Here is a 26,986-nt window from a genome sequence, read left to right on the forward strand (position 1 = left end):
ATCTGCAAAAGCTTGTAGTTTATATTCCTCTTTCCGAATTTTCATACCTTTTATCTCCTTTTCTTCTCTAATATTTCTGTTTAGCACTTCCAATGTCAATATAAACAATAATGGGGACAGTGGGCATCCTTGTCTAGTGCCTTTCTCTATTTCAATATATTCAGACAAATCTCCATTTATCATTACCTTAGCCTTTTGTTTTGAGTATATAGCTTCAATTGCCTGAAGAGTTTTTTTCCCAAAGCCTATCTCCTCCATCTGTAACATCATAAACCACCAGTTGACATTATTGAAGGCTTTTTGTGCATCTAAGAATATCAAGGCCATCTGCTTTTCAGGATGCGCTTCATAATATTCTAAAGTGTCCAAGATTATTCTTATATTGTCTCGGATTTGTCTTTTAGGTAAGAATCCATTTTGATCGGAGTGTATAAAATTATTCAAGTATCTCTTGAGTCTTTCTGCCAATATCATAGCAAAGATTTTATAATCTGCGTTTAGCAGGGATATCGGCCTATAGTTTTTGATTTGTTGTGGGTCTGTCTATTCCTTATGAATCAAAGTAATGTATGCCTCAGTCCATGTCTTGGGTATTTCTTTTTTTATCATTACTTCATTCATAACCTCCAGCATTGGGATCAATAGTGAATCTTGTAGAGTTCTATAATATTTGGCTGGCAGTCCATCTGGGCCTGGTGCCTTTCCATTCTTTTGTTTCTTAATTGCCTCTGTTAACTCCATCATCGTTATATTTCCATCCAATAATTCCTCAAGCTCTTTGGGAATTTTTGGGAATTTAGCTTTTTGTAAATACCTTGCCTCTTTATCCTCTTCTATCGTATCTTTCTTGTATAGTTGTGTATAGTATTCCTGTATTATTTCCCCCATCTCTTTGTTTCCAAATCTACTTTGTCCTTGATGGTCAATTAATTGCGTTATTTTTCTTGATTCTCTTTCTTTTTTCAATTTATAAGCTAACCATTTGCCAGGTTTATTTGCATTTTCAAAATAGTTCTGTTTAACAATTCTTATTTTTTGTGCTAATTCTTCCTTCTCCAGTAGATCCATTTTGTGCTTTATAGTATTCATTTTAATTTTTACATCTTTCTTATATGGATCTTTCTGGAGTTCTTTTTCAAGTCTTTTATGATCATCTCTCAAAGCTTTAAGAGTTTGTCTTTTCTTCACATTTCTGTTCCGTGTATAATCAATAATTAATCCTCTGGCAAAGGCTTTCATTGTATCCCAACGGTTTTGTATTGATGTTTCTTTCTTATTCTCCTTAAAAAAAAAGTCCAATTCTCGTTTCATTTTCTGTGTGAAATCTTTCTCTTTTAATATTGTATTGTTCAATGTCCATCTAGATCTGCCTTTTCGCCCTTTCCAAATAGCAATCACTGGATTGTGATCCACCCATGTATTAGTATCTATGTTCACTTGTTCAATATTTAAAGTCAATTCCATTGTTGCCCATATCATGTCCAGTCTGGACCAAGATAAATGTCTGTCAGAGTAGAAAGTGTATTGACTATTTTTTTCATTTCTCTCCCTCCAAATGTCTTTCAAGTTTATTTCCTCTATCATTTTAAAGAAAGTACTCGGCAATATCTTTCCACTATATCTTGTTGTTCTACTTGTTTTATAGTCCAGTTTTTCATCTACAATACCATTAAAATCCCACATCATGCAGACATTTTCATACTCCATTTCAATTATCTTGTTGTGTAATTTCCTGTAAAAATCACTCTGGTTATTATTAGGGCCGTATATTGCTACTAAGAGTAATTTTGTATTATTATCAATTAATTCCACCATCAAAATTCTGCCTTCTGGACCAGCATATTTCTGTTCAGCCGTAAGTGTATTTCTAATATACAGAGCAATACCTCTTTTTTTACTTTGTGCCAATGATAAAAAAGTTTTACCAAGTTTTGGTTGAATCAGTAATTGTTCGTGTTGCTTTTTAATATGCACTTCCTGTAACAAATTATATCAAATTTTAATTTTTCTAATTTATGGAATACTGTTCTTCTTTTGTTGGCCGAATTAAGTCCATTTATATTTATTGAGATTAATTTCCTTTCATCCATATTCATACTTTATCATTAGGTTTTGTTGCTTTAGTTGTTCTGGCTTCACATTGCTCTTTGTATTCTATGACTCCGCCCACAGCTCCTTCTGTTTCTTCCAGCGTTATCAATTCCTCTTCCACAGGTTTTATTGGGGCTAGCGTTGCTTGAGCTTCAACTTCCATATCAGCATCCATCTCTTTAAGAGCTTCCTCGTAGAAAGCTCTTGCCTTATCAATTGTATTCAGTCTGTATCTTTGAGAGTTCCATGTTAAGCCTACCCCCTCTGGGAACAACCATCTGTAGTTAATCCCTTTTTGCAACAAAACTTTAGTCAAGAATTGATATTTCCTTCTTATCTCTCTCACTTTCCTTGGAATTTGTCTCAAAACTGTAACTTCCTTTCCTTTGTATTCCAAAGCCTTGTCACGAGCAGCCTGTAGAATCTGTGTCTTAATTGATTTCTTAGTAAATCTTATATGTACTTCTCTTGGAAGCTTATTTCACATTGCGTATCCAGTGTAAACTCGATAAATTTCATCAATTCCTTCCATCATCTTCTCTTTAGTTACTTCTAAGGCCTCAGATAAGATTGTATTCATAATCTCAGCAAGATCCTCCCTTTTTTCTTCTGCAACATTTTGAAATCTTAAGTAGAATTCTGCTTTGTCCATTTCCCATCCAATTAAGCCAGATGTTCCTTGTTCGACCTCTCCAAGTCTATTCTCAATTTCCTTCATTTTTTCTTCTTTTTGGCCATCTTTTTCCTCCAGTTTAACCAGTCTTTCTTCATATTTCATCATTGTTTGTTGTATGCTAACCACCTTTTCATCAGTTTTAAGTAACTGTTGCTCCATCCTTTGCTGTTGTTTTTCCATTCTTTGAAGTGTTTGTAGAATCATTTGTGTCGTCTCTTTCTCTTTCTCTTTCTCTTGCTGTAACATTGTCTGGATGGCGTGTTAGCCTCCAGATGGTGATGAAGATGGTGTAGTCGCTGCAGCTCCCACCGTCGCTACTTTCTTGCTCATTTTGAAGTTGGCTAAATTCACTTTGAGTTCAAAAAATATTTAAAGGGTCCCACTAAACAATGGGGCAGGAAAAAAAATAGAAAAAACTAGGGTAGAAAAGGGGGGAAAGGAAAAAAGAGGAAACAATAATAAAAAGGAAAAAAATAATAATAATAGCAATTTCTCCAATTCTTCAGGTTCTTCCAAAGACCCTAATCCAAAAGAAGGGAAAAAGAATATATATATATAGGAAGAGACAAAAAATTGAAATGCTCCTCCAAATAAAAAGCCAAGAAAAGAAAATAAATAAAAAAATTTAAAATCAAAATTAAAATTAAAAATTAACGATAATTCTTCAGGCTTTTGAGTGCCTTAATCCAATATTTGTATATAAATCAAGAAAAAGGGAAAAAAGAAAAAAAAATAGCAACAAAGAGGAAAAAAATAGTTCTTCAAATCCTTTATGTCCAGAGAATCTACAGGGGGTGATTTTTCCCTTTGCCTCTTTCCAAGCCACACATCTCACTGGAGTTAAGATAGTTGCTCAGAAAAAAAAAAACAAAAAGAAAAAAGAAAACAAATTCAGGGCCTTCCAGTATATTCCCAGGCTTTAACAACTTAAATAGAAGAGCACCTGTGTAAACAGCGTTCAGTAACTCTTCAGTCTCTGTATTTGTTTTGACTACAATATATCCTTTCTTCTGCAATAAAATTTCTCTTCCAGTGGGTGGCAGTACTACACACTCCCCTAATTCTCCTATCCTTATAAGGGAAGGAAAAAAAAAAGGAAAAAGAGAAAAGAAAAACTTTCTTTTAAATAGCCCAAAAATAAAAGAAATGGTCACAGTCCAAATGCATCAGCTCAAGAGATCTTATAAACCAAGATCCACAAGTTCCAAAAATTTCAAGAGTGTCCCAATTCTGCTTTCCTGCTTTCAATCCAGTCCAGTTATCCAAAACAGAAATAAGACAATTAAGTAATTTCAAGTCTTTTAAAATATGTACTTGGGAAAAATAAAATCAATCCAAAATAGGTTCGCCGCTCCTCTTCATTTACTGCCCATCATAATCCCATGCATTAATAAGGGTGTTCTTAGTAGAAAAGAAAGTAAAAGTTTCTCACCGATCTAATTACTGCCGTTCTGATCTTCCTTCCTGAAGTTGCCCCAGCCTCCGCAGCCTAATGGCTGCTGCTCCGCTGCTGGAAAAAGGGCTTTCCTGGCTCAACCAGAGACTTAGTGATATCCCTGGGAGCCTCGAGATGTGCCCTCCACTGCCACAGTCAAAGCAAGACTGTGTGGTCCAGTTCGGACCGTCCAGCAGCGGAGTTTCTTGGCGGGGTTTCAAGAGCCCTAGGAACCCCGTGCGTCTCGCCGTGGCGCCAACTTCCGGTCTCCCAAATGCAGGGTTTTCAAGAATCCAAAATGGCTGCCCAGTTTGGAGTCGTGCCTGCACTGTAGTATTTCCAACTTCAAGCTGGCAGGACATATAGTTTTGAGCCCTTCCAAGCCAGTCCATCTCTCTTGGTTAAGACATCCTCATTGTCTCTGAACCATAGATCAGCTGGAAGCGCTGCCTTCAGAGCCGCCATGAGCTTGTCCCACCTGGGGTCTGTTTGTCATCTGGTTTGACCCCTGGTGGTGACTTGTGCAGCTGATTGTGAGAGGGGAAGGATGGCATGGACAACTTCCTCCCTGCAGCTATCAAATTGGGGATTTCTCAATAGGGCTAGTAGATTTTTTCCTGTGGGGATGTACTTCAGTTTGAATTTGAACCGTCTGAAGTATTACGCCCAGCGGATTTGTTTAGAAGACAATTTTCTAGGGCTCTTTAGGGCTTCGAAGTTTTTGTGATCAGTCCAGATCTCAAAGGGCACTTTTTCTCCCTCTAGAAAATGCCTCCAGGAGAGAAGGGCCCAGCGGATTGCATAAGCGTCTCTCTCAAATGGCTCACCTTCTTTCTGTGTCAGTTAGCTTTTTTTAAAACAGTTTTTTATTTATTTTCCATTTTAAAAAATATAAATATTTCATCTCTCCTTAAGCAGTGTGTCATCTGGGTACAAATATTTCTGTGCAACATCCTTCTACAAATTATATACATTGAACAATTATACCTTGTGTAACTTCATTTCCTTCATAACATATCTTCTAATAAAAATACAATAATAACATAAACATGATTATTCTCATCATACTCATTTTATCAATTGCCATTTTATTCTTATCTCTACCTTAACATATTTGTCTTTTTCCTTTATTTCCAATTTCTTTTTTATTCTCTAACCATTGCAGCAGTGGGTTCTAAAACGTTTTACTACCGATTCGGTGGGTGTGGCTAGGAGGGGGGGCATGACTGATTGGGCATGGCCAATGTGACATCACTCATGCACTCAGTCACATGACCCCCCCAAGCCACGGCCACCGAAAAGGTGGCTAAAATTTTTGGGACTTTTTGAAACTTTTTTTTTTTTGACACCCCGGCCCCATATCCAGGTCGGGATGCATGGGGTGGTGGTGGTCATCTCGGCTTTCCCTCCATTGCCCTTCCTAGCTGAAAAGTGCCCCTTCTCGCCTCTGACAGGCCTTCCTCGTGGTTGCAGCCGGAGCAACCCACTCCACCAACTCAGGGCAGTGGACTCAGCTGTAGCCCAGACCAGCCAAGGAACTGCGGGGAGCCTGCCGCATGTTGCACCCCCCTCCCAGCTTTCCCCCCGCACCTCCACATCATTTTTGGGCACCCAGCTTACTGGGCTGCCCCCATCCCTGTTGTGGCTCCAATGGCGGCAGCTTCGGGAGACGGTGGTGGCACGGAGGTGCAGACGAAGGCTGGGAGGGGGATGCAACACATAGGAGGCTCCCCGCAGTTCTTCAGCTCGTCTGGTCTATAGCTGATTGAGGTGCTTTAGCAGCCACAAGCTGCGCTTTCTTCCAAGTCTCACGGAGAGAAGCACCTGTTTCCCTCTGCCACCCACAGTGCTTAGGGGAAAGCATGTTTCATGGCTGCTACCGGACTGCCCCAGTCCCTATCACAGCTCCAATGGTGCAGCTTCGGGAGATGCTGGTGGCACAGAGGCACAGGCGAAGGCTGGGAGGGGAATGCAACATGTGGAAGGCCAAGTCCTCTCCCCTTCACCTCCCCACACTTGTTTACCCATCCCAGAGAGCTCAGGCTATGCCTCCCTCTGACCCAGCCACCTTCCTTGCTGGCGTTGCTCCTGAGCGAACTCTTCCGTCCTCGGCTGTTGCGAAGAAGCAGCAGCTCTGGGTGTGCCACACCCACTTCATTCTCTTTGAGAGCCACTTTGCACCTTGTTTGCAAAGTGGATCTCAAAGAGAAAGAAGCGGGCGTGGCGCACCCAGAGCTACCGCTTCTTCGCAACAGCCAAAGACTTCTTCCACTTGGAGCTCCAAGTTGCGGGGAGGGGGGGCGGCTGCAACGCCAGCAGCTTCGGTGGGCTCCTTCCCTCAATGGTTTGTTTTCTTTTATCTTGTCTAGGCAACTTTGTCATTAAAGGCTGCTCCGCACCTTTTGATCTTTCTCGGGCGTGGAGAAAAGCAAACCTGTGCGAAGGGACTGAGCCTGCTGCTGAACTTGGAAGCCGAGAGGCTTCTTTTCCACCCAGCCACTGGCACACAGTGCCGGAAAGACCTCCGGTCACTGCCGCCATCTTCGCGCATGCACAGCTTTCTTCTCACCGCTAAAGGACTTTTCGGCACCCTGCGGCCAGGCGGCTACGAGGCTTCTTTGCTCCGGTCAGTTTCGGATGGGCGAGCAAGCAGAAACCAGGGAACCGGTTCGGGGGCGTGGCCTGGCTGCTGTTACTACTGGTTCAGAGAACTACTTCCTAAAGTTACTACCTATTCGGTAGAACCGGGCCGAACCGGGAGCAACCCACCACTGAACCATTGGTAAAATGCTTCCCATATCATATACTAATCAGTTTGTTCTTTCTCCTTAATTGCTAGTGTTAGTCTATTTATTTCTGCACATTCTAATATTTTCCTAATCACCTTCTCTTCAGTAGGAATTTCTTCACTTTTCCAATATTGTGCAAATACAATTCTAGCTGCTGTTAATACATGAATAATTAAATATATACTTTCCTTGTTATAAGTTTCAGGCAAGATCCCCAACAAAAATATTTCTGGTTTAAACTCAATATGTTGTTTTATCATCTTTTCCAACCATATCTTTATTTTTGTTCAATACTTCTTTGCTTCTCCACATGTCCACCACATATGATAATAAGATCCAGGTATCTGGTGGCACTTCCAACATTTAGCTGATTTGTCTTTAAACATCTTTGCCAGCCTCACCGGTGGAAGATGCCGTCTATAAAACATCTTATATAAATTCTCTTTACATGCAGTTGACATCGTTAATTTATAATTCCTATCCCACAGTTTCTGCCATTTATCTAGTTCTATCATATAACCAAAAAAATTTGCCCATGCTATCATTGTCTCCTTTACTTGTTCCTCTGCTAGCTTTTCACCCAGTAAATAATTATACAGTTTCTTAATTAATTTTTTTTTAAATTTGATTTATATGCCGCCCTTCTCCGAAGACTCAGGGCGGCTTACAATGTGCTCAGCAATAGCCTTCATCCTTTTGTATATTTATACAAAGTCAGCTTATTGCCCCCACAAACTGGGTCCTCATTTCACCTACCTTAGAAAGGATGGAAGGCTGAGTCAACCTTGAGCCTTGGCGAGATTCGAACCCTGCAGTAATTGCAGGCAGCTGGTCTTAATAAGCTTAATAACAAGGTGCCTTAAACCCCTGTACTACCAAGGCTCTACCAATTTTTCTTCTGTTTCGGTTAGGATTTTATCTAATTCTGTTGGTTCTTTATAAAAACCCTGTGATTTTGCATCTTTCTCATATCTAGAATGTATCTGCACTTGTGCATACCATGTTAAATTGATCCCTTGCTCACTCATTTCCTCTTTCATTTTCATTTCCCCCTTTTCATTCAAAATGTCTTTGTACCTAACAATATTTCCCATATTAATAACATTTGGGTGAATCAATGCTTCCGTTGTTGAAAGCCAGACTGATATCCTCAAATAATGTTGTTCTTTAGTTTTCTCCCATACCAACATTAGTGCATTTCTTATATAGTGTCTCTGAAAATATCCATGTATCTTATTTTTCCCATACTATAGAAAAGCATGCCACCCCAATTGTAAATCATGTCCTTCCAAAGTCAATAATCTTGTATTCCTCAATACAATCCACTCTTTCATCCATGTTAATACCGCAGCCTGTGATACAATTCCCAGTTTGGTAGCCCCAAATCACCTCTGCTTCTTATACCTTGCATCATTTTCAGGCCAATTCTTGCTTTTCTCCCTTGCCAAATATATTTGTATATTATTTTATTAAGTTCTTCAAAAAATGTTTTTCCAATTTTATCAGGATTGTTTGGAATAAGTACAATAGTCTTGGCAATATGTTCATTTTAATTGTTGCTACTCTTCCTACCAGTGATAATTGTAGGTTCTTCCACTTTTCCAGGTCTATTTGAATTTGTCTCAACCACGTATAATAATTATCTTCTTTAATTGTTACACAACTTGCTGTCAACTGGATCCATAGGTATTTAACTTTCTTTATAATCTGAATGTCTATTCTCTTTGTTAACTCTATTTTATGCTGATCCGTAATGTTTTTAACTAAAATCTTAGTTTTCTCTTTATTTATTTTCAGACCTGCCACTTCTCCATATTATTCTATTTTTCTTATTAATCCTACTAGGTCCTATTACTAATGGATCTTCCACAATAAAATCTAGATCATCTGCAAATGCCTGTAACTTGTACTGTTCCCTTTTAATCTCCATACCTTTTATCTCCATATCTTGTCTAATGTTCCTCTTTAATACTTCCAGTGTCAATATAAACAATAATGGGGACAGGGGACTTCCTTGTCTTGTACCTTTCTTAATGCTAACTTTCTCAGTCATATTTCCATTTACCATTATTTTTGCTGTTTATTTATGGCCTTGATCGTATTAACAAATCTCTCTCCAAAGTCTATCTTTTTTAGCTGAATTAACATAAAATGTCAATTAGCTTTTTTGACACATAGGCACAGGGAGGAGCTGTCCTGTGGGTCTTTTTGTATGAGTACTGCTGCTACAGCCACATCGCTGGCATCCACTTGGATTATGAATTGCCGTTCTGGGTCCGGATGTTGGAGGATTGGTTCCTCAACGAACAGTTTCTTTAATTTCTCGAATGCCTTTTGACAATCCATCGACCAAGCGAGTGATTGTCTTGGTTGTGGCTTTGCAGGGATTGGCCCCATTTTTAACAGTTCTGTCAGGGGCAAGGCAACCTCAGTGAATGTTGGTATAAACTGCCTGTCAAAGTTTGCGAACCCCAGGAAGCTTTGCAGCTGTTTGCAGGTATGTGGGGGTTGCCAGTCTAGCACCACTTTTACTTTTCCTGGGTCCATCTCCATCCCTCCACTGGCTATGTGGTAGCCTAAATAGTCGAGGGAGATCTGGTGGAATTCACATTTTGACAGTTTTGTGTAGAGCTTAGCTGCAAGGAGTTTCTTCAGTACTGCCATGCCAGTTTTATGTGTTCCTCGAGGGTTTCGCTGAATATAAAACTATCGTTCAGGTAAACTAGGACCACCTTGTATAGGTGTTCATGCAGCACTTAATTGATTAGTTGCATGAAGACAGCTGGGACCCCTTGCAGTCCAAGTGGCATAATTTTAAATGGAAGCTGCCTAGCTGACAGTTAAAGGCTGTTTTCCACTCATCTCCCTCTTTAATTCTGATATGGTAGTAGGACTCCCTCAAGTCCAGTTTGGTGAACACCTTCCTCTTGGCTAAATTGTTTAGCATGCCCTTCATGAATGGGAGGAGGTAGGTGTTTTCCATGTACACAGCATTAATTTTGTGAAAATCAACACAGAGCCTCATCCCACCATCTTTTTTTTCTTTGAACAGTACTGGGGCAGCCACCCGGGACTTTGTGGGTTGGATAAAACCCCACGCTAAGTTGGCATTGATGTACTTTCTCAGCTTGTCCACTTCCTTGGGAGTCATGGAGTATATCTTTGGTTTGGGCAGCTTGGCTCCTGGCACAAATTCTGTTGCACAATTGGCTGGGCATGGGGGGTGGGAGGAAGTTGCAATCTTCTTTGCTGAAGACCCCTGCTAGGTCTTGGTATTTCCTTGGCACTTGCAGGCAACCAGGCAGGCCCTTGGTTGCAGGGGTTGTGGTTTGCGGTTCATTAATGCTGGCGTGGCCTACAGAGACTTGGCCTGGGTCTGGTTTTATGGGAGGCAGCAGTCCGACATCTATATTTAACTTTCTGTAGCCACTCTCCCAAGTGATGGTTGGTCCCCATTTGTCTAGCCAGGTGAGTCCCAGTATGGCGGACTCAGTCATTTGGGGGCTATGACGAATCGAATGAGTTCTCGATGATGGCCCATTTCTAACCTGTCCAGTTCTGTGTCTAGGGTAGCAGGCACTCTGCCAATTGACCTCGACCTGCTCAAAGTGGATGGGTCATTTTAGGGGCCTCGTGTTTATGCCTAGCTGCTTGACAATGGAGAGGCTGATTAGGCACCTGGTGCAGTCAATGTCTATGATGGCTTCTCCTTCTCCTTGGGCTCCTGTCTCCGGTACCACTAGGTGGATTTTGACAGCAAAGGGATGGATGGCTTCACTGACCATTGGGTCATCCTCCCCGCTGCTTCCTTTGACCAGGTTGGTAAGTTTTCTTCAGCTGGGGTTCCTTCAACTTCTGGAGGAAGGAGTGGAGCCTCTACAGCCTGGTTGACAAACCTCCCCTTTTCCATCTTCTCATGCAGCTTTTGGCCTTGCACGGTCGAGTTGGGGAGTTTTGCTCCTGGTGCTGGCGGAGGGACCACTGTGGGAGGCAAGGGCCCAGTTGAGGTAGGGACCTCTCCCATCTGGGTTCAACCCCCGCTGGGGCGGGGTTCCACTGGCTTCATCTTGGATCAGGAACCTTCGGTTTGGGTCCTCTTGCAGGGGTTTCAAGCAGTTCTGCAGGCCTCTCTGGTGGCTGGCTTGAGCAGAGGAGATTTTGCTTCTGCACCTTCTCTTGTGCTGCCTTTCGTGAGGGATCGTCAGCCTAGCTGGCATCTGTTGAGGGGAGGGATTCCCCCTCGATGGATTCCTCTAGCATTTCCTCCGCTTCACTCTGCAGGGGTCTGCAGAGCTGGTGTTCCTGCATCTGGCACCTGATCCATGGCAATGTGGCTGGCCAGTGGGGAAAGGCAACAGGTGAGGGGGAAAACTCCCCACCCTCGGATTCCTGCTCCTCAGGATCCACTTCACATGAGCTTGGCAGGTTGGGACTTTTGCTGCCTCTGCCAGCTCAACTCATGTGCATGGTGAGTGGTTGTGATGGTGGTTGTGGCGGTTGGGGAGCGAAGGCCCATGGTGGATCGAGGCAGCCGTAATCCATGCCGTATCCCCCTGTGAGCTGCATCAGCCCCAGCGGCTGCAGCGACTGAGGGATGAGGGACCATGGTGAGCCAAGCCAGCCGCAGCCAGATTTGTAGCTCCTTCCAGGCTGCATTGGCCCCAGCAGCCAGTGTAGGTAAGGGCGCTCATGGCTTGCTCCACTGGGATCCCACAGGGGGAGTCCCAAATCTCAGTCATGGTAGGCTTCAGGGGATCGAGTGGCCTCAACTCACCCAGGACTTGATCAGCAGCAGCCATTGGTGGGTCTCCTTCCGATCCCTGGGACAAGTTGCGCAATCAGATTCCTCCCTCCACTTGGCCTAGGGTTTCCCCAGCTGAGCTTGGATTGTGGGATGCCGGCTATACAAGTTTCAGCCAGATGCCCTCCGCCGCTGATCCAGCTCACCACCAGGCCTCTGAGGGCCTTGCCACTCATTCAGACAGTCCTCATAACTACTGGCCTCTTCCTGTGCTCCGTCTTCCCTGGGTCTTCACGCTGCCTGGTTTCAGGTCGGTGTTGGGGCTCAGGACCCCGAACATCACCCTGGGATCTGGAGAGCTGGTGGATTGTTTTAAGATAGATTCAGGTAAATGTTCCCCACCCAAAGGAAAGTTCAAGTCCCTATCCAACACCCACACATCCATCACATGGTCCAATTACAGCACCATCCCAACTGAAGATGCCTCCCAATTCCAGCCTCCCAGGTGCAGGACAAGATGGCCTTAACTTTCTGAGAAAGGAATGTTATTATGACTATGTATCACCCATGCTCCATACAATCCCCTCTCCCAGTTTTCCACACTAGGAAACATTGCAGGCCTGAAGGCCCAATGACAGAAATGGCTTCCAGGCCTGACATCCTTTTTAAAAAATGCCTGTTGTGGCATTCTTAATGACCGTGTCAGTCATTTCACCACTACTTCTCTTCCCCATGGTGACAAGATAGGGCGCAAAACGTAAAATGTGAGGACAGCCATAAGTTCAAGGACTGGTCAAAAGTGCGAGGACCAGTCAAAAATAACTTTTTCAGCCTTCTGACTAGTCCATATGCACATAGGGACTACTCAGAGGGCTGAAAAAAGTCATTTCTGACTGGTCCTTGCACTTTTGACCGGTCCTCACACTTATGACCATCCTCACATTTATGCCCGTTGTGGCATTCTTAACAACTGTGTCAGTCATTTCACCACTATTTCTTTTCACCACGGTGACAAGATAGGGTGCAAAACGTAAAATGTGAGGACAGTTGTAAGTTCAAGGACTGGTCAAAAGTGCGAGGACCAGTCAAAAATAACTTTTTCAGCCCTCTGAGTAGTCCATATTTATTTGAATTTGATTTATTTTATTTTATTTTGAATTTGTATACCACCCTTCTCCCTGAGGACTCAGGGCGGTGAATAGCCAAGTAAAAACATCAAATACAAATATTAAAATACAATTAAAAGATATATATAAATTTGGCCCCATTAATTAAAAACGATAAACAAAACAATTAAAAACACTTAAAAAATTAGGCCAGCCCGGCTTGCTGGAAAAAGAAGGTTTTAAGGGCACGGCGGAAGGCACTGAGGTCTTGGATTCTCCTTATCTCTGGGGGCAACTGATTCCAGAGGGTAGGTGTCCCCACAGAGAAGGCCCTCCCCCTGGGGTTCACCAGCCTGCACTGTTTGGCTGATGGCACCCCGAGGAGGCCCTCTCTGTGGGAGCGCACGGGTCGATGGGAGGTCGTTGGTGGCAGCAGGCGGTCTCGAAGATAGCTAGGCCCTATGCCATGGAGCGCTTTAAAGGTGATAACCAACATCTTGAAGCGCACCCAGAAGGTGCTCACATAGGGACTACCCAGAGGGCTGAAAAAAGTGATTTCTGACAGGTCCTCACAGGTCCTTTGACCGGTCATCATTTATGCCCATTGCAGCATTCTTAATTAAATTAATTAAATAAAAATGACCTGCTGGAGCAGTCCGAGGCAGGCGTTCGGGCCGGCTGCAGGGCAAGGTGATACAACCAGGGTAGGTAGGCCGCTGCTGACCAGGTGGGAGACAGGTGCAGGCCTACAGGGCTGGCTGCAGGGTGAAGCGATCGGATGTCTGCAACCTTAAACACATGTAAACACTTAAACACAACCTTAAACCTGGGTGGGCATTGCCAACTCCATATCACTTACTCCCACCCAGATTTTGTGGCTCCCAGTATTTTCTTTTAAACAGGTATCTCTGGGTGTCTCATCTCTCTCATCTTTCTTTCTCCCCTTCATCTCTCTTTCTCCCCCCTTTCTCTCCTTCATCTCTTTTTCTCCCCCCTTTCTCTCCTTCATTTCTCTTTCTCTCCATCTCTTTCTCCCTCCCCCTTTCTCCCCTTCATCTCTTCCCCCTTCTCTCCTTCATTTCTCTTTCTCCACCCCATTTCTCTCCTTCATTTCTCTTTCTTGCCATCTCTTTCTCCTCTCCCCCTTTCTCCCCCTCATTTTTTTCCCCCTTCGCTCCTTCATTTCTCTTTCTCTCCATCTCTTTCTCCTCTCCCGTGTAGGCAGCGGCGGCAGCAAACCTACCGCACCATCAGGTCGCCCCTTGACTTGGAGGCGGCACCTTAAGTCTGCTCCCCACTGCATGTGCGCCCACCCGGCTGTGCCTGCAGCCAGCTCTTGTTGCTCTTTTTTTTTCTTTTTTTCTTTTTTTTTTATTGAAAAAGTTTTCAAATACAAATTTCCCCCCCTTTTTTCTCCCCCCTCCTCCCTAACCCCCCATCACCACCCATCTCCCCTGTGACTTCTTCAAAATAAAAAACTAATTCATAATAGATTATATAATATTTTACCATCCCCTTACTCCCTCCTCCAAATACTGACCCTTACTTTCTAATAATATTATTAATATTATTACTTCCCCCTTTTATCATACATTTCAAAATAACATTCTACTATAGCATTGTATAATAACTTCTGATTTAACACAGTAATATTGTTATTACTCCCAATTTAATAATAATCTGCCCTTTTTCCTCCCCTATACATAGATCTACATATTAATATAACATTTCGAAACAACCTTCCACTTTAAAACTATATAATAAATCCTAATTTAACATTTACTCTTTTGTAACATTTACTCTTTTGTATATATTAATATAACATTCCAAAACAGCCTTCCCCTATAAGACTATATAATAAATCCTAATTCAACATTTATTCAACTCTGTCCATTTCCTCCACTCCCGTAAATACATCTCTGAAACATCCCTGTTCTTAAACTAAACAATCATTAAACTAGCCTGTATCCACTCACAAAGTATCCTACAAAATTACCATATGTAACAATTCTTAATATCTTTATTCTTCTGCCCATCCTACTAATATATCTATCTATCTATCTATCTATCTATCTATCTATCTATCTATCTATCTATCTATCTATATATATATATATATATATATATATATATATATATATATTCCCTTATATAAATAAAATCAATGAGTTTAAACTTATAATCCATATAATGTCTTCTTTGGTGTCTTTCCACTGGATTGTGAACTCCATCACCCATATTAGGGTAACATAACATCCTGATTGCAACAGAATGTTCAAAATCCTCAGTTATCATCTGCCCCCATCAATAATAAATATCTTCATGTATATAAAAAAAGAAAACAACCACCCGAGTGACATTATAATTGTATTCCATATAATATCTGAAATAGTGGATTTCTTCAGGATTATTGATTCCCACCATCATAATGGGGTAACAACCAGATCTTCTGCATGCCCCAGCATAGCTCTCTTGCCATGTAGCTCAGCATAAACATGATATATTTATCAAAAAAAAAAAAAAAGAAAGTCCAAAATAGATAATTCCAGTCCAACAATTTAAGGCCCTTTTCACATCCCAAGATTACAGCATTGCAGAGGTCTGTCACTCTCCTCAGGATAATATTAACCAATACTTCACCTCCCCTATCTTTTCATGTATTCAGTCATTTTTTAAATAACTGGCTTCACTGTTGTCTATTTTAGAAATTTTTGTTTTTGCGAGATCTATTTCTTTTTTTCTTGGCTTTTTGTGGATTTGATCTCCATCCCAATCTCCTTTCTACAAATTGTATGTCGTCTAATCAGTTTTCATTCTGATTTATAACTTGATCTTGTTGGTTTTGCTTTTGTGACTCATATTTCTTTTCTATAAGTTGTGTATCAACTAATTGATTTCCATGCTTGTCTGTGACTTGATGAATCATCACATTAGAATCCGATGCCACTTCTCTCTTATTTATAGATAATCCAGCTGAGGTATCTAAAAAATCCAAAGGCAATTCATCTACAGAGTCCTCTGTAACTCGATATTTTTCCTTTATTTCCAACTCCTTCTGCTTGTCTTGTGTTGTGCATAGAGATGTTGAGTTCATTTTCAAAAATTTTTTAATGAAATTCTTCTGCTTTTTCAACAGTATTTAATTGGTATCTTTCTCCTTGATATCTCAATATTATGCCAACTGGAGCATCCCACCTGAATAAAATATTTCGTTTTTTGAGCTCAGTCACCAGAAAACCAAATTTCTTTCTTTCCAATAACATCTTAGGCGGTAGCTCTTTGTATATCCAAATCTTTCTTCCAAACAATTGCAAAGTAGAATTAAAAGATTTTTGCACAATATTATTTCTTATTTCTTTATCTGTAAAATAAATCATCACATCTCTAGGCAGTTGCCTTTGCTTTGCAATCCAGGAGTTTATTCTATAAACTCTGTCGATCCTACAAAATACTTCCTCAGAGTGAACCTTTAAGATCCCAGCCAGAATTTCAGAAGATATTTTCCTTAAGTCATCTCTATTATTTTCCTGTAATCCTCTCAGTCTAATCGCGTATTCAGTGAAATTATATTGCATCATTAAAACTTCTTTTTCAATCCGTTGTTTTATGTCTTCTGCATTACAAATCTTTTGATCAGCTTCCATTTTAGGTTTTTCTTCTAAGCTATTGTCTTGAGTGTTTATCAAATCATTTTCAATTTTTTGTATTTTATTGTCCAAATTATCCTCAATTTCCTCCATTTTAGACTCTAATAAATTAATATTTGTATCCAACTTGATCATAATTTCTGAGAAACCATTAGTCACTTTTGCAATCTTTCGTTGCAAAGTGTCAAACTTTAATTGCACCAATTCTTTAATTTCCTGCTTAAATTTTTCAAAGTTCTGATTCACAATCTCATCCCTTCTTACAATCTCCTCCAAGAGAAATTCAATTATATTAAAATCAGTTTTCTGAGACTGTAGGTTTAGAACTTGTTCATATAATTTGTAGATGGGGGAATCCCCCCCCCACTACTTGTTTGTCCGGCTTTGTAAGTCTAAACGCCATATTTCCACACAGACAAACTCTTTTAAGAAAGAAAAGAAAAGCAAAGAAGGGGGAAAAAAAGCTTCTTTCCAAACAAGATCAATATCAAATCTCCAGGAAAGAGAAAACACAAAAGTGGAGCTTTATCTTCAATTGTAGCCAGGAGTATTTATTCCGCTACTTTGTAACTTAATAGGAGACGGAAGGACTTTCCCTTTCAGCCCCTTCTCAAGCCTCGGCAGTCGCCATTTTAAAAATTCTTTTTTCCTTCTTCAGTAACTTTTATAAAATAAATGAAAATACTTGCGATTCAGGGTCACAGGTTCAGCTCTCATCCTCTTTAATTGATCTGTTAGTTTTCTTTAATAGGCTTGTTCTTGTCGCCTAGCTCTGCAAAAAAGCAGAGGTCTCCCAAAGCCCAGAGCGGCGGCGAGGGGAAAAAGGGAGCCTCATCTGCTTCGTCCCCAAAAGTAAAAAAAAACTTTTGGGGCTTTGCAGAGAGCTCTACCTACCCTCGCCGGCTCTGTCTCACATTTCCTCATGGAAATGGAGTTTTTCGAGCCGCCTTTCCGTTGTAAAGGCGGCTCTTTACAGGCGATGGGGCTGGCGGTCCCGAGGGACCATCTGGCAGCGACGAGGAGCAAACCGGAAGTCTCTTGTTGCTCTTATTGAGCTTCGCAATAGGGCAGACGGCACCCCTCCTCCTCCTGGAATCCATTACGATGCAGAGCTTCGGCTGCAGCCTGGGCAGCCAGTCAGGGGTGGGTTCTAAAATTGTTTACTACCGGTTCTGTGGGCGTGGCTTATTTTGTGGGTGTGGCTTGATGTCATGTGACAATTCTTTAGGATTTAGCAGAGGTACTGGTCTACCAGGCTTTTAACTGGTAGACCAGTAGCTCCAGACCCCCTTGGGATCAACTTGCAGCCCTCCCCTGCCTCCTAAGGCAGTGGAGCGTGTGTGGGGGGGATGCTTTTCAAGAAGTCACAAGGAGGGCTGAGAGCTGGTTTCTGTCCCACGAGTAAGATTTGGTCCAGAACCAACCCCAACATGAAGATCTTTTATTTGCTCCTTGTACTCCTTGTCTTTGTATTTTTAACAGATAATAAATTAAATTTCTGATGACATAAAAATAGCTCATGTCTCACCTTTCTAGACAGCTATTATCATGTCTAAAAGCAAGATACTCTTCTACATCTTTTGTCTGGAGTACCATTTAATCCAGAGCCTTTTAATTCCAGAAGTCCAAGTTTAAAGAATGGACTTCTGGAATTAAAGCTCCATTTTTTTAGCTAAAACTTAATTCACACCTGTTAGTTTTGCTTGAGCAGTGTGAACAATTGACAGTGTGATCCTCCAAAGGTATATCATTGATATATCATTGATTTTTCTTTGGCATTTAAACTAGATAACCAATGTGAAAAAATGCATCAAGGAAGGACTGGAAAGCCAATTCATACTGAACCGTATTGGGTTTTCTGTTGTTATTTGAATAAAATGAAAAGAAATCAAATAGTGGTACCTAGTGCGGAAAAAGAGATGAAATAATGGGTCATTCTCAACACTTGAATTCTCTACACTTAAAATATCTAGAAATTATTATGGTTAAGTGAGTTTTGCCCCATTTTACGATTTTTCTTGCCATAGTTCAAATCAAAGATTTCTGAGACCAATGTTGAATACTTAACTTTCAGTAGTCACCAATCCCAGTCTTAAAATGAGTTTAGAATCAGTGGGAGTCACTGATAACAATGAACTAACTATCTACTGATAATGAGTCCAGTCCTGCTTTTCTTTTCCTTCTGTCCAAGTTTTGCAAGTACTTTTTCCAGGTATATGTTTTATTCCAAAGTATACAACTGTTATTGTTAGGGAAAAAATGGGTCTTCCAAGCAATTTTAAAAGACGCTGTCAGAATGACTCTGCTCTCAGCCCCCCTTGTGGCTCCTTGAAAAGCATCCCCCCCCACATATGTAAATATGTGAATAAATGAAAAGAATGAGCTTAAAAATCCTAGCCTTTTAAAATTGAAAATATGGAGAATTGGGAGGATGAATATGAGACACTAAGGGAGATGTTTCAAAAAGTAAGGGAGGCATTTAAGGGAAATAAAGAAGCAGAGAATTGATTAGCTTGCAAAAAAAAGAAAGAGAAAAGATGAATGAGAAGCAAGAGAAACAAGGAGATAATATTGAAAAGGAAATAATTGAAAAAAAAGATAAAGATGATTACACTGGGTTCAATAGAAAAAAATGGAATAAAATGAAATATACTGCTAATAATTAAAAAGATGAGGGGAAATTTTGAGAAATATACTTGACAAATGAAAGAAAGACCGAGGACTCCATAGTGGAAAATATAAAATTGAAAATGAATACAGCAATAGAGAGGGATGAAGGAAGGAGAAGAGAGATGGAAGAAGGAAGGAGAGAGGGGGAAGGAAGAGAAGGGAGGAAGGAATGGAAGGGAAATTAGAGTAGGAGTGAGGGTAAGAGAGGGAGGAAGAGAGGAGGAGAAGGAGAAAGGAAGAGGAAGTAGGGAGGAGAAGAAGCAGGGGGGGAGAGAAAGTAAGAATGAAAGAAAAGAGAGAGGTGGTATGTTTGAGGAGAAAGATTGCTGTACAATAAAAAAGATGAAAGGGAAGAAAGGCAACCCCAAACAAATATAAAGATATTCAGATAAAGAATGAATTGTTGAACTTTAAAGAATAAAAGAGAACAAATATGAAAAAATAGCAATAATTAGAAACACACATACAAACATACAATGTATTTTCTTTGAACAGAGTATTTGGCCGGTTCACAAATTTAAACAGTGTTTAGTCATTTCAATTAAATTTACAATTTCTATATTTCCTTTTTGCCATATTTATTCCTCATCTATTTTTTTAAAAAACCAATATTACCCTTCATCCTCATCTCTAATCTTAATCAAATTCAATTTTTCCCTTCTATTCTATATTATACCCCTTCCCATTGTCATCTATTTTTATATCCATCCTCACATTGGTTAATTATGTAATATTACAGTTGTTTAATACAAATTCAACATTTTAATATAAATCAATTAGTTATATAACTGTTTTGTATATTAATCAATATGAACATGAATATTCCAATTATTTCCATGCAATCCAATTTCTTACAAATCAATTAATTATATTTACCAATAATAATAAACCAAATAATTTCTCCCATATATTCCTCCAAACCACAACTTAACTATTTCTGCTTTCAACACAATATACAATTAATAGTATCTCAATTATTACAATTCCCTAGTTAAATAGAGCTTTTTTTCTTTTGTGTTTTAAAATCTTGAACTCTCCTCTTTTGCCCTAAATTTCCCATTGTTTGCACCTACCTTTTTTGGTGAGGAAAAAGAAAAGAAATCTGCCTCTGCCTAATTTTCCAACGTTGCAGCAAACAGCAAAGCCAACAGCCTGCTTTACTTTCAGTTTCATTTTCAACTTGATTTGCACAAGGAGAAAAAAAAATCTGTTCCAGCAACAGCTCTTTGCAACAAGCAGCAGAGCCCTGCATAAAACAGCTGAGAGCAAATCAGCTAAGATTTGGGAGGCTGATCTAATCAATGGGCTAATTAGCCTATGCTGAAGCTGAAAGGAGTTGTTTTTTCTTGCTGTTTGCTTGCAAGGAGGTAACTGCACAGGCCAAAGGGTGCAGTTAGTGCCCCCCTGCCACCCCCTTTTGCCTCTAGCGCCCCCCTGCCACCCCCTTGCCTCTTACCACCCCCCTAAGGCATCCCCCCCCAGGGGGCAGTACCACCCACTTTGGGAACCATTGGTCTACTCATTTGTTTTCTTTTAACACTGATCAGCTGTAGGGTAGCCCTTTGAAGCCCCGCGGCAAGAGTTTAAACAGTTTTTCCCCCTCTAGCCAATCAGCTGGGACTCAGGAGGAGCAATAGATTGGGGGTGGGGGCAAATTAAAGGTAAAAATAACACGGTGGGGTGGCGGGGGGCCAGAACCGGTTCGGTGATGTCATATCGGGCCAATAAAATTACAAAAAAACACTGAACTGTTAAATTGCTGGCTCGCCCGCCCCTTGCCCACCACTATTTATTGGCAATAAATAGTGGTGCAGAAGGGCGGGGCAAGGGGCGGGGCAAGCCAGCAATTTAACAAACTGTTTGGCCAAACTGACTAGAACCGGCAGAATCCCACCACTGCCCTTGACCTGAGTTGGAGGGTGAGCGGGCAGCATACAAGCCAGGCCTGAAAGATGGCTGAGTCTCGCCATGTCCACCCTGAGGCAGCCCTTCAGCCAAGCACCTTACCTTCGCAGGCAGCTGTGGTGAGCAGAACAGGCAAGGCGCAGAGATTATCTGGACTGCATGGCCGGTGTGGTAGGCTGTGGTGAAGACAGGCAAGCAGGCGAGGTGGGAAGATCAGCTGGGCCATGGGGGCCATGTGGTCTGGGCATGTGAGAGAAGGAGACAGAGAGCAGCTGGGCCACGGGCATGACTCTAGGCACTGGCTAAGGTGGATGAGGTGAGATAAAGAGGGGCTGGGAAGGATGGAATGAGCCAGTGGTGGGATCAGCCGTTTCTCCAAACTGCGCAAAAAGTTAACACTTGAACTGGTGATAACTGGCTGAATCCCACCTCTGTTCTCAGGTATGAATAGATTGTCACTTTAGATGAAGCACAGGTGATAGGTTCATATGAAATTATTTAAATTCTATCTCATTTAGTATGGGTTCCCCACAGGGCTATATCTTGAGTCGGCTACTGTTCACCTTGATACACCACGATTGCTGTACCAAATCTGCTACAAATCATATTGTGAAGTATGCGAATGTCATGGCGTGGTGGATCTTATCTGGGACGACAGTGAAGAAGTTTATAGGGAAGAGGTGAAGGCTCTGGTGGACTGGTGCAATAAAAGCAACTTGGTTTTAATATAACAAAGGAGATTTTAGAAAGAACCAGCATAGTCATACTCCACTCAATATCAAGGATGCAACTGTAGAGGTGGTCAACAATATTAAGTATCCAGGGGTACAGTTAACTAACAATTTGAACTGATCTCTCCACACATCATCCTTAGTGAAGCGTACAAACCAGCATCTGCATTTCCTGCGTCAGATGAGGAGAGCACAACTTTCTCCTTCTAGCCACTTCTAGCCACTTTTTACAGAGGCATAATTGAGAGCATTTTAACAAACTGCATCACTGTTTGGTTTGGTGGCAGTAGTTCCTCAGATAGAAAGTCCATACAGAGAGTGGTAATGATACCTGAGAAGATTATAAGAAGCTCACTTCCTGTTATTCAGGATACTGCTTATAAGGGCTATGTGCTTAAAAGCTCAAAGCATTGTTACAGATCCCACACAACCTGTTTCTGTTGCTCCCTTCTGGGAGGAGGTTTCAAAGTATTTCTAGCAGGAACACCAGATTCTGTAAAAGCTTTGTACCCTATGCCATCTGTCTAGTAAACTTGCAAGATTCATTTCTCTCACCATGTACATGTACTGTATACATCCGAACTAGGCTGTGTTGTTTCTCTGTGTCATATAATATATGTGGGCATATGCATATGTATGTATGTATGTATGTATGTATGTATGTATGTATGTATGTATGTATGTATTTATTTATTTATTTATTTATTTATTTATTTAGTCATCTTTATGCTAGGTAAGCTTTTCCTAGACCCTCATCTCAACCCTTATCAGGGTCAGATTCAATGACAAGCCAGTTAATAAATAAAATACCTTGATGCATCATGCATAGATAATTTTACTGGAAGAACTAAGTAGGTGCAGTGTAAAACCAACAAAGCCTAGAACCATGTAGGAGAAACACAAAAACAACAACATCATCATCAACAACAACACTGTCAAATTGAAATGATCTCATGCATAATATTAGAAGATAACTTTCTCATATTCTTTAGAGGCGTTAAGATTTCTTTTGAGGCATATAAGATGTCTTAGGGTTCACAGTGGTGCTGAGGATGGAAGGCAGATTCTGGTTGAAGGTCTCTAAGAGAAAAAGCATCCAGCAGTGGCATCCATTTCCTGGGAAAGTATTGCTTCCACTTTTCTTCATATTTTCATAAGAGACTGAACAACCATCTGTTAGGACTACTATAATTTGAAATTCTGCACTGACTATTGGATAGATGCAATAGTCTAAGTGGGAATTTCCAAATGTATAGTTATATGATTCTAATGAGTCTGAAATAAAATATGCATATTATTAAGACTTCTACTCCCTCCCCCATATTTTAATTCATACACATTTCCACTTCTGTTTATCACCAGCTTGTACGTCCAACTATACAGGGAATAACAATGACATCTCAGAGTCTCTGCAGCAAACCTTGCATGGATATTTAAAGATAATGTTAAGTATTTTCATAGTTAAACCAGAAAACAAACAGAAGAGAATGTGGATCAGAACCAATCCATAGACATCTAGGGAAAAGGAAGAAGGAATATGTCTTCACTGTAAGGGTTATGATTCATTGATTCTCCAGGCAAATCACTTATATAAAGGCAATTTTGCTGAGTTCCTAATATCTGAAACAAATGGGTTGAAGCCTGTGCTCTTCATGTAAGATTTGATCCAGCCATTTAGAGTAAAAATAAATCAGAAATCTGAATTTCCATCCTAGGAATAATTGTGTGTTGGTAGAACCGGCCATCTAAACATTGAAAATTGAAAGAAAATAAAAGGAAATAATGCTATGGTTTTTGTTTAATGTCAGGTAAGAATTCAATTAATATTTACAAGACACTTTTCCAGATACCTGACAAACAGCTAGGTTAATCTCGGATTCCTATTGCCTGATGATAATAGTTAATTAGAACATGAAAATATAATTAAAAATGGGAACGGAATTATAAAATGGTAAAGTGCATACATGAATCCAGATAAAAATGTGAGGAGTAAAACTCAATTCCAAAGTTGTGGGATTACAAAACATTGCATTATTGAAGTGTTTGCAAAAACTGGTGAATCTCAATACACACAGGTAAGAGACCACACCCAAATAATGAAAAAAGCATACTTTTATAATCATCCTACCCCTGTCAGCTTATGCCACATCATTCCTTTCCAGGCCCAGTTGACAGGCCCAATCTGGTCACATGCTTTCCAACTGCCTATAATCTATTATCACCACTAAATGTTTAAAGTTTGAATGCAAAAAAAATCCCTTGGCAAAAATCCCAAACATCGCTTACGCCTCACAGATGACAGTTTACAGTCCTGTGGGAAGATGAATGTGACATCTTACAGCCCTGATGTGCAGACGCTGTGCGCTGAGGTTCAGAAGCAAAAAATTACATTAACCGAGTAAAATAAATGTTTTAATTGGCTATTATTTTGCAAATATATATTTTATATTGTTCAGTGAAATAGACCTTTTTTTATTCATGTTGACAGCTGACTGCACCCTCCAGTACACATGATAAAAGGATGATGGCACACAGAAGGACTCAAATAGACATTGAGTATTTTATTTGAAAGTAACCTTCAATCCAGCATCTTTTTTGGTGGGGGGGGGGGAAGTTCAAAAATTTTTTATTGCGAGGATTCGACTGGAAGCATCACAGCAAGACAGTCGGAGAATAGCAGGCTCTTTATGAGCCTTGCGAAATCCCAGGCTGACAAACCATTGTCAAGGGGTCATCGGACTGGATCTGTCCTGTAGGGATGGAGAAGAAGGAGAGGCACCTCAGATGACCAAGAGGAACAGGTAAGTTCCTTGGAGGTCGGAGGAAACTCTTTGACTCAGTGGCGGGGCCAGCGGCCATTGTGGCTGCCATAAAGCTGGGGCAACCAGACCAAGTTTTGAGCAGGAGCGGTGATTTGGACAGAGTACTGATGCCAGATGAGTGATTGCCAGCTCACAGGTTAAAAAGAAATATTTTTAAATTGTTAAAAGATGCCCCAGGAAAGAAACAGCAGCTAATGGGTGTGGGGGAATGTGAATGAAGGAAGAAGAACAAAGCAGAAGTTTAAAGTGTCACAGCCTGAAACAAAGTTTGACTTTTGGACTAGAATGTGTGGAGATAATTATAATATTAGAAGAAAAAACCCATAATAGATGTGAAGAGGATTGGAAAGAACTTTAAAATTCTTTTTTTGACCATTGAAGGAAGAATAAAGGAAAGCTTAAAATTAAAGCCCTGTAATAGAAGATTCTTTTTTAAAAACATTGGATTTGGAACTGGATTTTAAATTGGATTTTGGGAAACATAAAATTAAGAAGAAAAAGATAGAAATTGGCAAATATTGGCAACATGGATTTAATAAATAAAATGGACACTTTCTTAATTTGTTGATTGGAATTGTGGATTGGAGAGAGACATCTACAGCTGAAAAAAAACATTACAACACTTAACTTCTATTTTGGAAAAAAATGTTTTAAAGTGATAAGAGTGGTTGGAACTTTTGAGGAGAATTTGTTTGCTTGGAAACTGTTTTGTTATGGAATGAAAGACTGAAAAACATTCCTGGGTCAGCCAGATACAGTTTATTGAGCAGGTTCAGAGCCAGATTTGTATCTGCAATTCTGAACAAAGGAAGAGTTCTGATACAACTGTTTTTATACATATCCAAGACAAAGGATTCGGTGAGCTCATGCATTGGTAAGCTCATGCATTTTCCATATATAGTTAACATACACTTGTTATATGATAATTGACACTTCCTAATTACTAAACCATTAGTTTCTAGTTTATAAGATTATCTTTAGCTAGACATCCTTCCTTAGTTCTGTATTTACTAATACGGAAGATTTATTGCTGTCTTTAGGCAATAAGTAACTCTTTGTAACATATATGTCTTTGTGTCTTTGACAGTGAGGCCCCTCAGATGTTTTCTATATGGCTGTCCTTCTGTGACAGCTAGGCCTCATCAGGAGATATATTACCAATAATGGGATTTAGCTGATTTTTAATGTAATCTCCAAACAAGCACATTTCTCCCTTATAATAATGTGAATAGAGAGGGTCCTTTAGTGTTCATGTAGTTGACCCTGTATGATTCCTACTTTATTCACATTATTTCCCCCCTGTGGAAGTTTTTCTATGCAGAAACTTCCACTACTTTCTACATGTTCAACTCTTTAGTAAATATCATTCCATTCCTTTGGATAAACAAAGCTAACATATAATATCTAACAAAATATGACTAATCTAGGCAAGAGATAGGTATTTCTTGATCTTCACTCTCTTAATCCTTGGAGGTACTCCCTCCATTCTTTCCCAGACTCCATTTCTACATATGTGTCTGTTTCAGAGTCTTTATTTTCAAGAAAGCGCTCTGTCAAAACTAACTCCTCAGTCTGTATCTCTTTCACTGCTCTGATAGATAGCTGTTTCAGCACAGGGATTGCACAAGGAATAAAAGCTAGGCCTGCCACAGCACATATCAACAAGAATAACATTTGTTTAATCCACCTGGATCCAGGCACCCAAGAAAACCACATGTCCATTGTTTGTAACCTCTGACCTATCTTGGATGCCCTATCCTGCAATTCCTTGGCAACTTCTCTGACCACACCTAATTTATTCATATAGAAACAACAGTCTTCTCCCAGAAATACACACACATCTCCTCTCTCTGCGGTTAGGAGGTCTAAGGCACGTCGATTTTGTAGGACCACTGCTGCCAATGAATCTATCTGGTCTTGGACTTCTACCAGGGTTCCAGCAATTTGGTTCAGGCTTTCTTGGAGCTTCTCTGATAATTGCCGAAACTGTATTACTGAGTGTGTCATTCCACCTACACCTGTTCCAACTGCAGTTCCTATCCCCATGATTACTAATAGTGGGACTAGGACTAGCACCCGTTTCTGAACGTGTCCCATGAGAGGAACAGGGATGGTATGTTCTCCACTGACAACACCTATTTTAGGAAAAAGGTGTACTAGTGTGCATATTCCGGTCCAATTTGTTGGCAAACATAAATACGCATCCTTTCCACACAAGAAGAAAACTCCATTTTCTCCTAGACATACACCTATATTTATGGAAAAGGCATGAGCTCGGTGGTTCTTTTCATTAGTCCAGACCCCCAAAGTCCCTGCCACAAACATTCCAGCCAGCGACTGTAATGGGACTTCTATTGAAGGGTCCTTTTGCTT

The sequence above is a fragment of the Pituophis catenifer genome, unplaced genomic scaffold (assembly GCF_029215685.1).
Source record: "Pituophis catenifer annectens isolate HBS135680 unplaced genomic scaffold, rPitCat1.0.hap2 SCAF_4, whole genome shotgun sequence".
In the NCBI taxonomy this organism is placed as follows: domain Eukaryota; kingdom Metazoa; phylum Chordata; class Lepidosauria; order Squamata; family Colubridae; genus Pituophis; species Pituophis catenifer.